Source organism: Cryptotermes secundus, unplaced genomic scaffold (assembly GCF_002891405.2).
Source record: "Cryptotermes secundus unplaced genomic scaffold, Csec_1.0 scaffold234, whole genome shotgun sequence".
Taxonomy (NCBI): domain Eukaryota; kingdom Metazoa; phylum Arthropoda; class Insecta; order Blattodea; family Kalotermitidae; genus Cryptotermes; species Cryptotermes secundus.
In genome coordinates, this window is record NW_019725843.1 from 1792803 (window position 1) to 1808256 (window position 15454).

General features: G+C 44.3%; 1 protein-coding gene across 3 annotated transcripts in view; it reads left to right on the forward strand.

Moving 5' to 3' along the window:
• LOC111863648 overlaps window positions 1–15454 on the forward strand; it is a 365789-nt gene that overhangs the window by 224360 nt on the left and 125975 nt on the right. The window lies entirely within an intron of this gene.

Below are 15454 nucleotides of genomic sequence, written 5' to 3' on the forward strand. Positions count from 1 at the left end.
AGCCTTACGCGCCGGCCGCGCTTTACTCCCCAGGAAAATTATTTAATTAATTCCTGTTACTCATTTCTGTTAGAGGCTGAGTCGACCCCAGGGTCACAGTACAGCTGGAAGGATTAGGTCAATTGAAAAAATCCAATGACCTCATCAGGACTTGAACCCGCGACCGTCTCGCTTGTACGTAGCATAGTGCCTCAACCAACTACGCTACCGCGTGCCCATATCGACTGAAAATACAACGTTTTGATAATTTTAGAGAAACAAGTATCCCAATAAAATCTGTGAATTCTCTCTGCTTTGTTAGGCCCCGTGGCGATAGCCCATCTCGTTCCGCCATAAATCCGACTCTGAAGGGTGCCTAATACAAACATTTTAGAACCCTGAATTTTTGTATATTTTAGCCATGTGTTTTTCGTACATGCGGGCACGTTTTATTCTTCATTTTAATCCGAGAGTTAAAAGCACGAAAGTGTTACACATCTTAACCACGTGCACACGGTTGGAGAAACCTTTCGGGACTTAACAGCCACGGCTGTCTTGCTACTTCGTGCGTAAGATCCGAGCGCATGTTCAGGAACAAGACGAACTACTTCCCGTCCGCATTATATAATCCTGTGTTGTTATACTTTCAAGGGTCGTGAATCGCGAGCCGCTGTGATGAAGAGTTTCTGCTTCTTGCTAGCACCTTAATTTTCCTCAGATATCTCTTGGGGTGGGGGGAGAGCAAACGATATATTGTCACTTATCGGGGGTTGCGTGATTAATAATAATGGGTTCTAGATTTGATGATTGGATTTGTTGGCACTTCTTTACAATTACAGTCCCTTACAACAGCTCACAGTCGATGACTGAGACTCGCTCCATTCCTTACTGGATCATGTGTCTTCTCTTCCGCTGTAAGTGACTTGGTTCTGATTTACGAGTCGGTCATCTCTTCAGCTTCCGTTATCCGCTGGTTAACACTCCACAGCTGAACACTCAACTATTGAAATGTCTCCTGAATTCTCTTACGAATGACTATCTTGAATTCACGATTGGACACTCTTTTATAGCTTCTGGAGGACCGAATAGAGGCCACAACCTCGAACAGGTAATTGTCATTCTCCCGTTGTCACTCTAATATCTTTGTTAATATCCGTTGCAGCAGGAAGGCTTGCTAGCGAGCCGTTGTCTAACAAATGGACTTAACTTGTTCGTTGCTATTGCGGCTTTCAGACGGTGTTTACCCAACGGTTGCAAGGCAAATGGTCGTATTCATGAACCGTTGAGATAACGAGTACTACTAGGACCTTAGTTTTTCAGATATGTCTCTTTTTGGCGCTGAGGGAACTAATTATATATCTACTAGGTTCAGTCGGTATAGCGACTGGGTTACGGGCTAGAAGACAAATTGGGGTTCGATTCCCGACAGGACAAGGGAGTTCTCTCTTCTCTATAGCGTTCTGGCATCAGTGTAGAGCTGACCGCTCACCTCCATCTAGTGCTGAGGTTAAGAATGTGTGCAGCTGTACCTCCCCTCCCCCAGTCATCTTCTTGCCGTGGTACTTAATTAAGCACAGGGGCAACTTCCATGTAGCTGTGAGGTAGAAGAACGTCAGGCTCTGTGGGGACAGTTGCCTTACGGGCAAGACATGTGAAGTCAGTTCCCTATCAGCAGACTTCCCGCCTTGCAATTCTTGCGTTTTCATAGATTACAGCGTCTCTTATCTACACACAAAAGAAGAATAGGGAATATCAATCCTCGCACCCAAAGTTTTTGGGTTTCTATTTACAGCCCTTCGGAATTCACATGCGATTCCCTTCACGCCGAATTTCGTTTCGAATTATTATGAATTTAAAATTCCCGAAACCTCAACTGGTTACCTGACCAGCAAACATGCGGCTCTGATGTCGATATGGGTGCAATGTTTCAGGTATGTCTGTAGTCAAATATTGTAAATTCTGTAGTATTGCATATACTGTTTAGAAGTTTTTAATTCTTACACCACTTTTTGCATGAGCCAGGATAGCGTACTTGGTATAGGGACTAGCTACCGGCCGGACGACTGAGGGGTCAGACTTCGAGTCCCGATAGGCTCAAGAATTTTCTCTGTTCCACAGCATCCAGACTGGCTCTTGGGCCGACCCAGCTTTCTATCCAATGGCTACAGGGGGCTCTTTCCCTGAGGGTAAAGAGGCCGGGGCGTGAAGCTGACCACTCACCCCCAACTGGTTCCGAGGTCAAGAAGATGTGGTTCTATACTCCCACTCCCCCATACGCCTTAATGACGTAGTGCTTAATTAATTAAGCACAAGGACAACTTTGCCTTACCTTTACGGCCCTTTTTACGCTTCCGGCCGTCTTCACGTCATGGCCGAGTTTGGTTCGTGGTTCAGAACTTGGCCCTGAGACCAGCTGTATTGATTGCGTTGGTACCAAAAACTAGGCCATAAGTTTTGAGAGAGTAAATAATAAATAGTGATATTATGTTTTAACGTCGTCTTTATTGAAGTGTACTGCACGTGTCGTAGACTTCTTACATAACACTCCGCTACACAACCGTGAATGTTGTACGTAAGCTCTTAGGTTTCGGCCGGTGATTGCATAGTGAGAGACATCTGGTGAAGAAGTTGGTAATGAATCTTATACTGTTTCGATGTACCGATGTCAGGTCGCTGTCACATTCTTCACAGTTTATTGTCCCCTACATATTAGAAATGCGTTACTGCATAAATTTTGAGTTTATATTTACAAACATAAAAAAACTCACACTCCGTGGTTTTAGTCCGCAAGCGAACTATACCGACCGAGGGACCGCAGCTTGTCGTCGAAGTTAGTGCCAAATGTAGCCGATAGAGGGTGTCGTGTGGTTAGCGCAACGGATCCCCACGGCCGTTAATTTACGGTTTGCTAGACCGGAGCCGCTATTTCCTTGCAGTAGCTCCTAAATTATCCTCACGAGGCTGAGTGGACCCCATTCCAGACCCACTACTTCTCAGAAAATCTGATAGCGCTGGGAATGGAACCCGGGACCTCTGGATCTGTAGCCAGGAACCCCTGACCACTAGACCACAGAGGCAACCGAGTTTATAGGTACTCCTCATTTAATTTAATCATGTGTACGGAGGTAGTTCAAGGGGTTCTGTAACCGGCAGAGTCCATGTTGATTATCATGACAAAATGTGCAGCTCACGCGACTTATTCGCAGTAATTGTATTCACTAAGCCCAGATGTCAGATTGGTGCCAGTATAGCTACTAGCCTGCAGGCTTAACTGCCGAGGAATTAGTTTTCAATTCCGGCAAATGGTATAGGTTTATCTCTTTTCTACAGCGTTGAGACGTGCTCTGGTATCAACCTAGTCTGTCTGAGAGCTCTCCCCGGGTGTGAAGCTGGCCACTTAGCAGAGTATTCAGGTTAAGATTGCTGAAGATATGCCTCCATTCCCCCATAAATCTTCATGGCGTGGCGCTTAATTAAACGCAGCGACAACTTTATGTGTCATACATACTTTTACTGCATAAATACAGGGTGTTTCACAACTTTAGGGAATAACTGCAGGAGGTCATTTCCTAGGTCTTTGTGATCAAAAAAGTTCATATAAACATGTGTCAGATTTTGAACGGTTACGGAGTTATGACCCTTTTAAACTCAGAATAGAAGGTAACAATTACTGACAATAAACGGAACAAAATAATAAACCAGCATAATACATGATACATTTAAAGTATGAATGTAAAGTTAACTTCGTGAAATTACCTTTAATTTGAATTTATTGGTGCTTGAAGCTGATTGTCGAAAATACCACCGCCGGCCGCAACACAGGCTGCCGCTCGATTGTGAACCGCGCCGGACATNCCCCCCCCCCCAACACTTAGATAGCTCAGAAGTGTCCAGATAACGAGAACGCTCTGTCTGTAGCTGGCTAAAAATAGCGACTTGCTAGCTGACAGACGCGGTTCACACGAGGGCGTGTACGGGAATGAAAAAACGGTCATAACTCCGTAACCGTCCAAAATCGGACACATGTTTATATGAACTTTTTTGATCACAAAGACCTAGGAAATCACCTCCTGCAGTTATGCCCTAAAGTCGTGAAACACTTTGTATATCATTCGCTTACACGTCATGCAAGCTGTAAACCCCAGAGCTTATCTGGCGTTATTACAGGAAGCTGATTACCCGACAGATCCAGCTTTAACTGTTGTCAGTAGTTCATGGGACTTCTACATACAGATAAGACCTACCAGCGCCACCTGTCAGATGTTGCCGGTACAGGTATCTCTAGCATTTGTGTGACAGTGAACGTGATACTAGGCAGTTGCGATAATACATTTTTCTGTTTGAGATTAGAATTTGAAAGAAGTTTGGCTCTCGAAACCAGAAAGGAAATTTTCTCCAATAGATCCCCTAACTGTAGGGGACACGCGGTAGGGTAGTTGGTTCAGGCACTATACTACAAGGTGGAAAGTCGCGGTTTCAAGTCCCAATGAGGTCACTGAATTTTTTTTCAATTCACCTAATCCTTCCAGCCGCACAATGGCCCTGGGGTCGACTCAGCCTCTAACAGAAATGAGTATCAGGAATTAATTAAATAATTCTCCTGGGGAGTAAAGCGCGGCCGGTGCGTAAGGCTGACAACCTTACCGCCATCTTTGAGCCGATTGTCTAGATAATGTGGGACCTTCAACGTCTCGCAACCCTAGGGGCATTCACGGCCTGTTACAGGGATAGCTTTACTTTTTACTTACTTTAGATTCCTTCACTGTAAACATAGTTTATAACATTGGCCGCTTTTCACAGTGCACTAAATTGTAATGACTGTCTATTTTCAAATCACACGCCTTGCACAAAAGTATATGAAGATGCGTTGTGAAGCCGCGCCATAGCTCAAGCGGTTAATCACTGGCTTCTCACCGCGGCGGTCTGGATTCGAGCCCAAGGCTGGTCAAGTGGGATTTGTGGTGGACCAAGCGGAGCTGAGGCAGGTTTTCTCCGAGTACTTCGGCTTCTCCTGTCAATCTTCATTCGACTAAATTCTCTATCGTCATAAACACACGGGGCAGGTACAATAGGCCAATCAGTGGCCGACGTGCCGAGTGGACTCAGCTGGACTCCACCCCCCACTGCGAATTAAAAAAAAAAAAAGATGCAGTGCGGCTAGAAAGTTGAGAGGGAAAGACACTGTTGACAACTTGATGCATCTGTTATGATCCTGGGTAGAGTAATTTGAGTCCTACTGCTAAAATAAAAAGCAGCTATCTGAAAATTCTCGAAGTTCGAGACCGAAAAATCAGTCTTTAAATAAAGACAGAGATGTTTTTAATTTCGATTCCGCTTCGAAAATTCGAGACCCGTTTATGTCAAAGTAATACTGTTCGCTGTTTAACCGACCGATTCAGTATTAGCTATTGTCGTGACGAATAGTCGTGCAGTTCTGATTTGTACGTAAAGATAACATCTACTCAAAGCCAACTGTCAGATTAACCTTTGCGGCATTCCCTTTTGTGTGTATGTGACTTGTAAGTAAAGTTTAACCAACTGTTCCTCGGTGATGACGTATCGTGACGAATAATCCATAGTTCTACCCGGAGGTAGTGTTCAAGCGCCACTTATGAAGCTACCATGTACAGCACAAGATATGCTAGTATATAGTTCAAGTAATACAGTGGACTGTTTAATCGACTGATACAGTATTGCCTTATCGTCGTGACTGACAATCACATAGTACACGCTACCTCCCGCACAGTAGTTAGCTTTTCTGGCTCCACCTGTCACAGAGCTTATTACGTCATCAGTCCAGCATTTGCTTTCTCGTTTACATTAGTAACATGCTAGTTCATCATATACTCCATAGATGGCGGATAGTTGCTGCTACAACCTCACTGTTTGACTTGGCGATAGTTCAGTGATTTGCTTCCAGGGCGCGTTTCATTTAGAAGGAAACCTGTTCTTCCTGTATCTAGCTCATCGAGCCTTTGCAGTCAATTCACTGACGTCACGAATACGTTTTCTGTATTCAAGCTTCTAACAGCGTATTTCCACGAATTTTCTTTGGAAAGTTCCCCATGTTGTATTTTTTTGCGAGTTTCTCAGCCTGTAGTGGATGAGCACCTATGATTAATATTATTGTTATTGTTGTTGTTGTTGTTGTTGTTGTTGTTATTATTATTANTTATTATTATTATTACTACTACTACTACTACTACTACTACTACTACTACTACTCAGTTTTTTACTGCCCATGCCTCTTAAAAGAAAAATGAGTGACGCTACCAATGCAGTGCGAGCTGCGAAGGAATACAAAAATTATTAATTAAAAAGGCTTAGCTATTTAAGCACTATGCCATTAAAGCGTATGGGGGAGTGGAGGTATAGATAAACTTTTTTGGCATTAGCTGCAGGTGCGTGGCCAGCTTCACGCTCCTGGCGCTTTACCCCCGGGGAAAGAGCCCTCAGTACTCATTGGATGGGAGACTGGGTCGGCCCCAGAGCAGGTCTGAACGACGTGGAGAAGAGATAATTCTTTAAACTACCGGGACTCGAACTTCGACCCCTCTGTCGTCCAGCCCGTAACCAGTCGCTACACCGACTGCGCTATCTCATCTCCTGTGTGTGTGTGTGTGTGTGTGTGTGTGTGTGTGTGCGTGCGTGTGTGTATATAGAAGTTTTCCTTTATATGCATAATGCGACCCTTTTAGCACGTTGTATTTTGTCCATAATTTCTTCCATTTTTCCATGACAACGCAATTTTCTCAACATGTTTGCGGCGTAACCCGTATCTTCCTCATTAAGTTTAGTAAAATTATACATACATATTACACGTTGTCACGGCAAAGGACCAATCTACAATCTGACCCCGCCTGCATGAGACGTAGGAAGTCCGAACTCAAGAGAGAAAATGCAACAATGTCGTGAGACCTTCATTTCAACCCCAGACATCGAAGAGTGCAAGTGCATACCAGTATGCCTAGCGTACAGCGCTTGTAAATACGAGTATACAACTGGCAGCGACTCTGGCCAACACGTGACTGTCGGTCAGTGCTGTTTCGAGGCGGACAGGGATCGCTATATCGGGCGGACTGTAGCGCCAGAAGAAGGAAATGCCAAGAGATCATTCCCCCGGAACTGCTGACGTCAAGTTCGACTTATTCTTACAAGGTCATAGCCACACTCTGGTCTCTGCTACCGCTGCTTCAGATCGCACTGCTATAGCTCAGTCGGTATAGTGACAAGGCTACATGCTGGACGACCGAGAAGTTCGGATTCGATTCCCGGCAGGGGCTACAGATTTTTGTCTTCTTCACATCGTCCAGACCGGCTTTGACGCCCACTCAATCTTCTATACAAAGTGTACCGGGTGCTGTCTTCCTAAGGTTAAAGCGGTAGGAGCGTGAAGGTTACCACTCACCTTTGTCAAGTTCCGTGGTTAAGAATGGTGGAGCTATACTTCCACTTCCCTATACGAGTACATCATCCTGGTGTATTGCTCCAATTCGATGCCTAGTAAACGTATGAAGTTGAAAATTTTCCAATCACTAAACTGAGAAATAGGAAATCACCTGACAGAACTTCGTGGTCGAGTGGATACCGCTGCAGATCCGTGGTCACTGAAAATTAAGATACACGCGGCCATTAATGTGAAGTTCCTTTCTCGTAACCTCACGTCCACCCTGATACCTGTGGGGTTCAGCCAGTAAGACGAGTCCCATCAGTTGGAAACCATTGGGTGCTATGAGACAGTGCCAACAAATACATTCTTACAATTAACTCTACTGGCCGACTTAGCAAAGCTGATGTCATTGCTTGAGGAATCCTATTGTGTACATAGGCTGCACGTTATGAGTGTTACATGCAGTACAGAACCTTGACGCAGCTGAGACGCTTCTTTTTATTGCTAGTGGGGTGGGACTAAGTCCCCTGTACTGTGGCCACTTCTGGCCTATTGTACCAGCCCCACATGATAGGTGAGGGTGACTGTGGAGCAATTGATGGAATGAAGATTGGCAGGGGAAACCGAAGTACTCGGAGAAAACTTGCCCCAGCGCCACGTTGTCCACCACAAATTCCACCTGGCCAGACCCGGGATCGAACCCGGGCCGCCTCGGTGGGAAGCCAGCGACTAACCTCTTGAGCTATGGCGCGGCCCAGGGTTGAGGCGGTTAGTCTTATTCTTCATTATATACTAAATCCGAATTACACTGCAGGAAGAAAGAAGACGCATGAATGAAGACAGGAAGGGCGACATCTGGCAGCCGGGTTTATTTGGTTATGGATCGCGTCCTATAACATTACAATCAGAGCACTTTGCTATTCACAACCATTTCGTCTGTCTCACTTTACGCCGTTGATGGGCCGGATGAACGGTAGCCCCGGGGCTTCTGAGCTTCTCGATCGAAAGAAAGACAAAATATTAAAATGAGAAGAGCAGGGTCTTGCGGATTGTAATGACGTGTAGTTCGGAGAGAGCCCGACTTTTCGGGGCCGAAGAGTATGCCACGACAATCCCAATGACTGAACCCCTCATATTCAACCTCGTAAGAAATTTAAAGAATACTTACTAAAAAAAAAAAAAGGCGAAGAAATATCTAAAAATTTATGAGACAAAAATAAACTAGGGAATGGAGAAAATTATTACAAGTTGAAAAATTCATAATTGACCGCCTCTGCGGTCTAGCGGCCAAAGTTCCTGGCTACAGATCCAGAGATCCCGGGTTCGATTCCCGGAGCTACAAGATTTTCTGAGAAGTAGAGGGTCTGAAACGGGGTCAACTCAGCCTCGTGAGGATAATTGAGGAGCTGTTTCAAGGAAATAGCGGTTCCGGTCTAGAAAACCAAAATTAACGGCCGTGGGGATTCGTTGCGCTGACCACGCGACACCCTCTATCCGCTAAAGTTGGTACTAACTTCACCGACAAGCGGCGGTCGCTCGGTTGGAATAGTTCGCTTGCGGACTAAAACCACGGAGTTTTAGTTCTTAAAAATAATTATTTTTATAGATCATGTAATACTGAAATTTAAATTGTAGGGATTTGGTTCTAATCTCTGTCAGGTTAATGGTTAACTTGGTTTGTTTCGTACTTTCCTTAATCAGACCAAACTAATGTCAGCTTTGTGTAACCAGATGGGACAGAAACGACTCTTTATTCATGTGTACGTGCTCATCATATATGATCATCTTCCGCTACCACTCGACACTAACAAGTATACCGTCTGGAGTTGAAAGAGTGTCATTAGGTAAACAATTTCTCACTTTTTTTTTTTAGTTTAATCAGCAATCAGAATATACATTCTATAGGCTAATATCATGGGTGTTGAGATGACACGATGAGGAGGCGTCCAGCGGCGAATCCTCAGGAATTCAAATCAGGTCAATTAGCCAGTTTCGTTTGAGTCGTGAAGTCTCACATAACATCTTTATTGGTTGAATTGGTTGCGCCCTGATAGGGAACTAAATGCTTGCAAATTTTTATGTTAAAATAATTATGCCAGGAGGCTATTCTGGACAGAAAATCGGAAAATGTAGAATAGTGTTAATAGATGCTAAGGTAATTTTCCCGTCCCAAAGAAAAATTCGACCTGAAGACATTGCGTATACCTCATTATGCACGATTGACCTTTGCTAATTTTCCTTGGAAACGAAAGTCGATGGTAGTTCGGTAGGCAATTTGTTCGTCTTTGATTATGCAACGTAGAATAGGCACGGAGCCTATCACAGTGGTCGCCCAGTCTAGGGCATGAACTGTCTTCGCTTGTTCGAACACTGGGATCGTGGGTTCGAATCCCACTCAAGGCATGGATGTCTGTCTGTGTTTATTCTGTGTTTGTGTTGCTCTGTGTTTAGGTAGCGGCCTTGCGACAGGCTGATCACCCGTCCAAGGAGACCTACCTTCTGTGTGTAGGATTAAGAAACTGATAAAGTGGCCAAAGTCCAAAAAAGTGACTGTATTGCCATAGAAAGAAAGACAGACAGACATAACATGCACGTGTGCAGCAGCGGTTGTTTCATATCATGTAAGCCTCGGAGATTACAACCGTCTGCTATCCTGAGATAAATATTTAATAAAAATCTATACTTTGCAAATACAGTACAAGAGAATCCTTATTATTTATGCCCATTGCCGCTATACATGACTAAAATTCTATGATTATCGATTAAGCCTTTTTCGAGAAAAATTTTTATTGTTTGCCCAGCCCCGTATAGGTAAGAGGTAAAGTTGGCCCTGTGCTTAACTAATTAAGCACTACGCCATGAAGACGTATGGGGAGTGGATATATTTTTTTNTGGGTTCGAATCCCACTCAGGGCATGGATGTTTGTGTGCGTTTTTCTGTGTTTGTGTACAGGTAGAGGCCTTGCGACGAGCTGATCACCCGCCCAAGAAGTCCTACCGAATGTGTAAGTTCTAGAAAAACCGAAGTGAACGAAGAAGTTCATGGAGGTAGGCCTAGGCCCACTGGGGCTGTAGTGCCAAGGGGGGAAAAAAGTGGGAGAAAGTGACAGGAATTTGGTGAAAATTTCGTGTGGGTAGCTACATCATTTGTAATCTTGACCAAATAATATTAGCTTTATAGAAACAAGGAGAGTTATGGGCTGGGCATGTAACACCAATGGAATATAAGAGTGGTGTATGAAAATACTATATATATATGGATATTTTGAAGCCAAGACATTAACAAGGAATTGATAGGCATATGTAAAATGACATTAAAAATGTAAGGTAAAGAAAAGCTAAAGTTGTAGCTGTGCTCAACTAATTAAGCACTGCACCATGAAGGCGTATAGGATAACGCAGTCGGTAAAGCGACTGGCTACGGGCTGGACGCCCGAGGGTTAGGAGTTCGAGTCCCGGTAGGGTCAAGAATTTTCTCTTCTCCAAATCGTCCAGACCGCCTCTGGGGTTCACCCAACCTCCTATCCAATTGGTACGTGGTACTCTTTCCCCGGGGTTAAAGCGGCAAGGACGTGAAGCTGACCACTCACCTCCAGCTAGTGCCGAGGTCAAGAAAATGTGGATCTATACATCCAATATTAAAAAGGTTCTGAAGGAACTAGGGTTTGATAGTGTGGACTGGATTAGGCCGGTCTGGGGTAGAGTCTAAGTGTTGGTTCAAGTGACCACTATAATGAACCTTCTGGTTGCATGAGAGACCAAGGATTTCGTAGTTACTCCAGTCACCATCAGCTTCCCAAGAAGAAACTCTGCTCCGTGTAGTTACTTTGTGGACCGGGGTTGCAACCCTCTGCAGGGGAATTTACTGGGATCTCGAGAAGTAATCGTAATGTATCCATGCATCGCTCTGCAAGTTCAATACGTCATTAAGATTTCATATAGGCGCTTGCCGAAAACGTAGCTGCATCCTGTGAAACTTTTTCCGAATTTTTCGTGTTCGCACACAAATATTTCATTAAGTACTGCAGGTATTAGGTTGTTAAGTTTCTGTTGTCATGGTACAGTCTGACAGGGACCTGCAAAGGTACGCAGAACTGCACTATAAAAACACTCCGTGGTTTTAGTCTTGTTTTTTCTTTTTAGTTCTCTCAGTGGGGGGGGAGTCCAACTGGGTCCACTCGGCACGACGGCCACTGATTGGCCTATTGTAGCCTGCCCCGGATGATTATGATGGTGGAGAATTTGGTGGAATGAAGATTGGCAGGGGAAACCGAAGTACTCTCCGAGTACTTCGGTTTCTCCGCCACAAATCCCACTTGATCATACCCAGGATCGAACCCCGGCCGCCTCGGTGGGAAGCTAGCGACAAACCGCTTGAGCTATGGCGCGGCCACTTAGTCTTGTTTAGTCTAGTTCTTGTTATGGGCCGGACGGCCAATGAGTCCAGGTTCGATTCCCGGCACGGGTAGGAGACTTTTCTCTTCTTCATAGCGCCCAGACCGGCTCTGGGGCCTATCCAACCTCCTGTATTTTGGGTGTCATGGTGTGTTTCCCTGGGGGCAAAGCAGCAGGGGCGTGAAGCTCACGACCCACTTCCATCTAGTGCCGAGTTTAATACCTCCTCTTCGTCGGTCACAAGCATGAACTGTCTTCGCCGGTTCGAAAGCTGGGATCGTGGCTTCGAATCTCACTCAAGGCATGGATGTATTGTATGTGCGTTTATTCAGAGATTGTGTTGTTCTGTGTGTTGGAGCGGCCTTGCGACGGGGCTGATCCCTAGTCCAAGGAGTCCTGCCATCTGTGTAAAGAAAAATTACGAAACTTAAGAAGAGGCCAGGGCCCGACAAAGGGCTGTAGAGCCACACATGAGTGAATGAATGAATGAATGAATGAACACCTCTTCACCGTACGTCTTCCCCGCGTGGTGCTTAATTAATGAATCCCAGCGATAGCTTTACCTTAACTTTTACGTGTTTCTCACTCTATATGTCTTTAACTTGCAATTCCTTCCGACGACGCTTGCCCGCAGGACGGCCTCTGCCTACAACACACGTGCTGCAAGTAGTGTCAACGTCTGCACAGGTTTCCTGCCCCCAGCACCTGCCTCTGCAGGATGGGAAGTGGCACTCAACTCTACTTCCGTTCAGTGAGCGGCAGCTGAACATAGCGAAATGCACTTTCCCGGTTTCCATGTCGACCTTAAGGTCATGAGATAGACGCTTTAGAAAATGATCTTTTATTGCCATTGGAAGGTTACATAGGCTTTGTTGAGGCGTAGCTACTGTAAGGACATCCAAACAAAGGTCCTTCCTTGTTCAAATACACGAACGTTTATCACACCAGTGGACTCGAGGACAACAGCGTTTGGTCGTACGTCATTCCTCCAGCTTCATTTATTAACCTGGAGGCTCACTATCCTCACGGATACTTTTTTTAAGATTTTCCTCAAATGCTGATATAGTAATTCATAATATGTTATAACCAGGACCCGGATTTTGATGACCTGAAAATATTTTTAAAAAATGGCCTCTAAAATGACCGAAAAAATCCAGAAAAATTACCTAAAATAGGACCCAAAAATGTAATATGCAGTGCTCGGATTTTGATGACCTGAAAATATTTAAAAAACGACCTAAAGGAGAAAATAAAGAACACTTCGCTTCCATATTATTCACATTTCAGAAAACATATGAAGAAAAAATTCCTAAAATGACCAAAAATTACAAGAAATGCCCTTAAAAGTCCAAAAAATTACCCCAAAAATGAAAAAATGACCTTAAATCTAAGAATGTCAAAAAATGACAAAAATTTACCTATAAAATTTACATTTCTATAACCAGCAGCTCATATCCGAGATTTATATATTTAAGAGCATCGCATAGGATACAAGGAAAAAAAGATGACATGTCATCAAAATCCGGGCCCTGGTTATAACACTTCCGCCGACCGCAGTGGCCGCGCGTTCTAAGGCATGAACTGTCTTCGCCCGCTCAAACACGGGGGTTGTGGATTCGAATCCCACTTGAGGCATGGATGTCTATGTACGTTTTTTCTGTGTGTTGTCCTGTGTGTGCAGGTAGCAGCCTTGCGACGGACTGATCCCCCGTCCAAGGAGTCTTGCCGGCTGTAGAAGAGACCAAGTAAGTGAAAAGAGGCCAAGGTCCAACAAAAGGGCTGTAGAGCAGTAGATGGATGGACGGACGGACGGACGGATGAATGACAATTCCATTCGCATTGCTCCCTATTTATCACTCACTCTTACTCTTTCATGCAGTATTTTGGTTGGCCTTTTTCTCATTAAGTGACCCTTCCTGAACTGCAGTTGAAAAAATGTTGTTTAATAAGCGAAAATCCAACCGGAACATCTAACTTACGCATATTAGCTTGAGGGATGGATGGGCAAGGGGCTGTTGTATGATAATTTATGAATATTATTTCACGCTGAGTAATATATAGTTGCCAAACTACAAGTAAGCAAATCGGGACTCATAAGAATTCAGTTGTCTGAGCCATCCTCATTTAACTATGTTTTCAAGATCCCTATATCACTCAAGGCCACTTCATGTCTTGGTTATGAAATATTATGTATTTATTAGCTAACGTCAAAGATGTACTTGACAATATTGTGGGAACATTTCCGAAGAGCAATGTCGCAAGTTCGTCGTATCGTAGAGAACGTAAAAGTCAAAAAATGACGTCAGAACTTTTGCTTCGTTACTGATTACTATTTAACTGCCCGTAAACCCCAAATTTAGAACTCAATGGACTGTAATGGTATTCTTTATAGATAAACGTGTCTGTATCTGAGGTTCAAGATTAGGGACAAAGGGAGTTGTGATGTTTATTTAGAACAGCTGATTTCAACGCGAAGGACGAAGGACAGAAGTGACTGAAGTTTCTATAAGACATCCGATCACGAACAAAAATTACGAGAGGTCTGTGATGTTTCTGTAAACGTTCGTGATTTCATTGAGTGATTCCTTCGAGAGTTTAATCATTCGGCACTCGTAAGAGAGTTCAGTGTTCAGCTGCGGAATGTTAACCTGCGGTCAGCGGAAGCTGAAGAAGTGACCGACTCGTAAATCAGAACCAAGTCAGTCACGCAGAAGAGAAGACGCTCTTAGTCCACTAAGGAATGCAGCGAGTCTTAGTCATTAATTGCGAGCTGTTGTAACTGATTGTAATTGTAATAGAAGTGCCAATAAATTCAATCATCCAATCCAGAACCCGCTATTATTCGTCACGGAACCCCGATCACGTGACAATATCTTGAGTGAAGTAAAGCAAGCAACTTCTCCTGCACACGACTCGCTGGTTATGTCAGCTCCCCAATGGCTGAAGCAGCAACGAGTTCTCTCTTCCAATTTCAGTATAATTGAACAGTGTCCATAACAAAAGGTAGTGAGGTGATCGAGTACCTTACTCAAGATCACATAGTTTTACACAAAGTGTGGATTTGTGTGTGATGTTCGTTTATATAGAAACGAATTACATGTCTCTATCTATTTATGTAGGAAAGATAGATGGGCGGATAGAAGTGACAAGAAGACGTAAGAAGATGCTGGATGACCTTGGGGACAGAAGAGGATACTGTCATTTGAAGGAGAAAGCTCTAGATCGCATCCAGTGGAGGAATTGTTTTGGAAGAGACTGTGGACCTGTCGTCTTGACAGATTACTGATGATGATGATGATCTATTTATGTGTCTCTCTATCATGACCTGACATGGAATCGAACCCGGGCCACCACTTTGTGAAGTCGGCGACTGACCTCTTGAGGCATAGTGCAGCCGAAAGTTCGATAAGTAAAGAATGCTGTGGGTGCCGGAGGCTACTTCGCTAGGATTAAAGCGACCGGAACGTGAAACTGACTACTGAACTCTATCTAATATCAAAGTCTAAAAAAGACACAGTTTTACTTTCACGCCTTCTGTCTGCTTGGGGTCATGTGTTGACGAGGCAAATTTTATGTAGAACCTGTGGAACCGGGATAGCTCAGTCGGTGTAGTGACGAGCTATGGGCTCGAAGAGCAGGGTTCCATTACCGGCAGGGCAAGAGATTTTTCTCTACACCACAGCGTCCAGA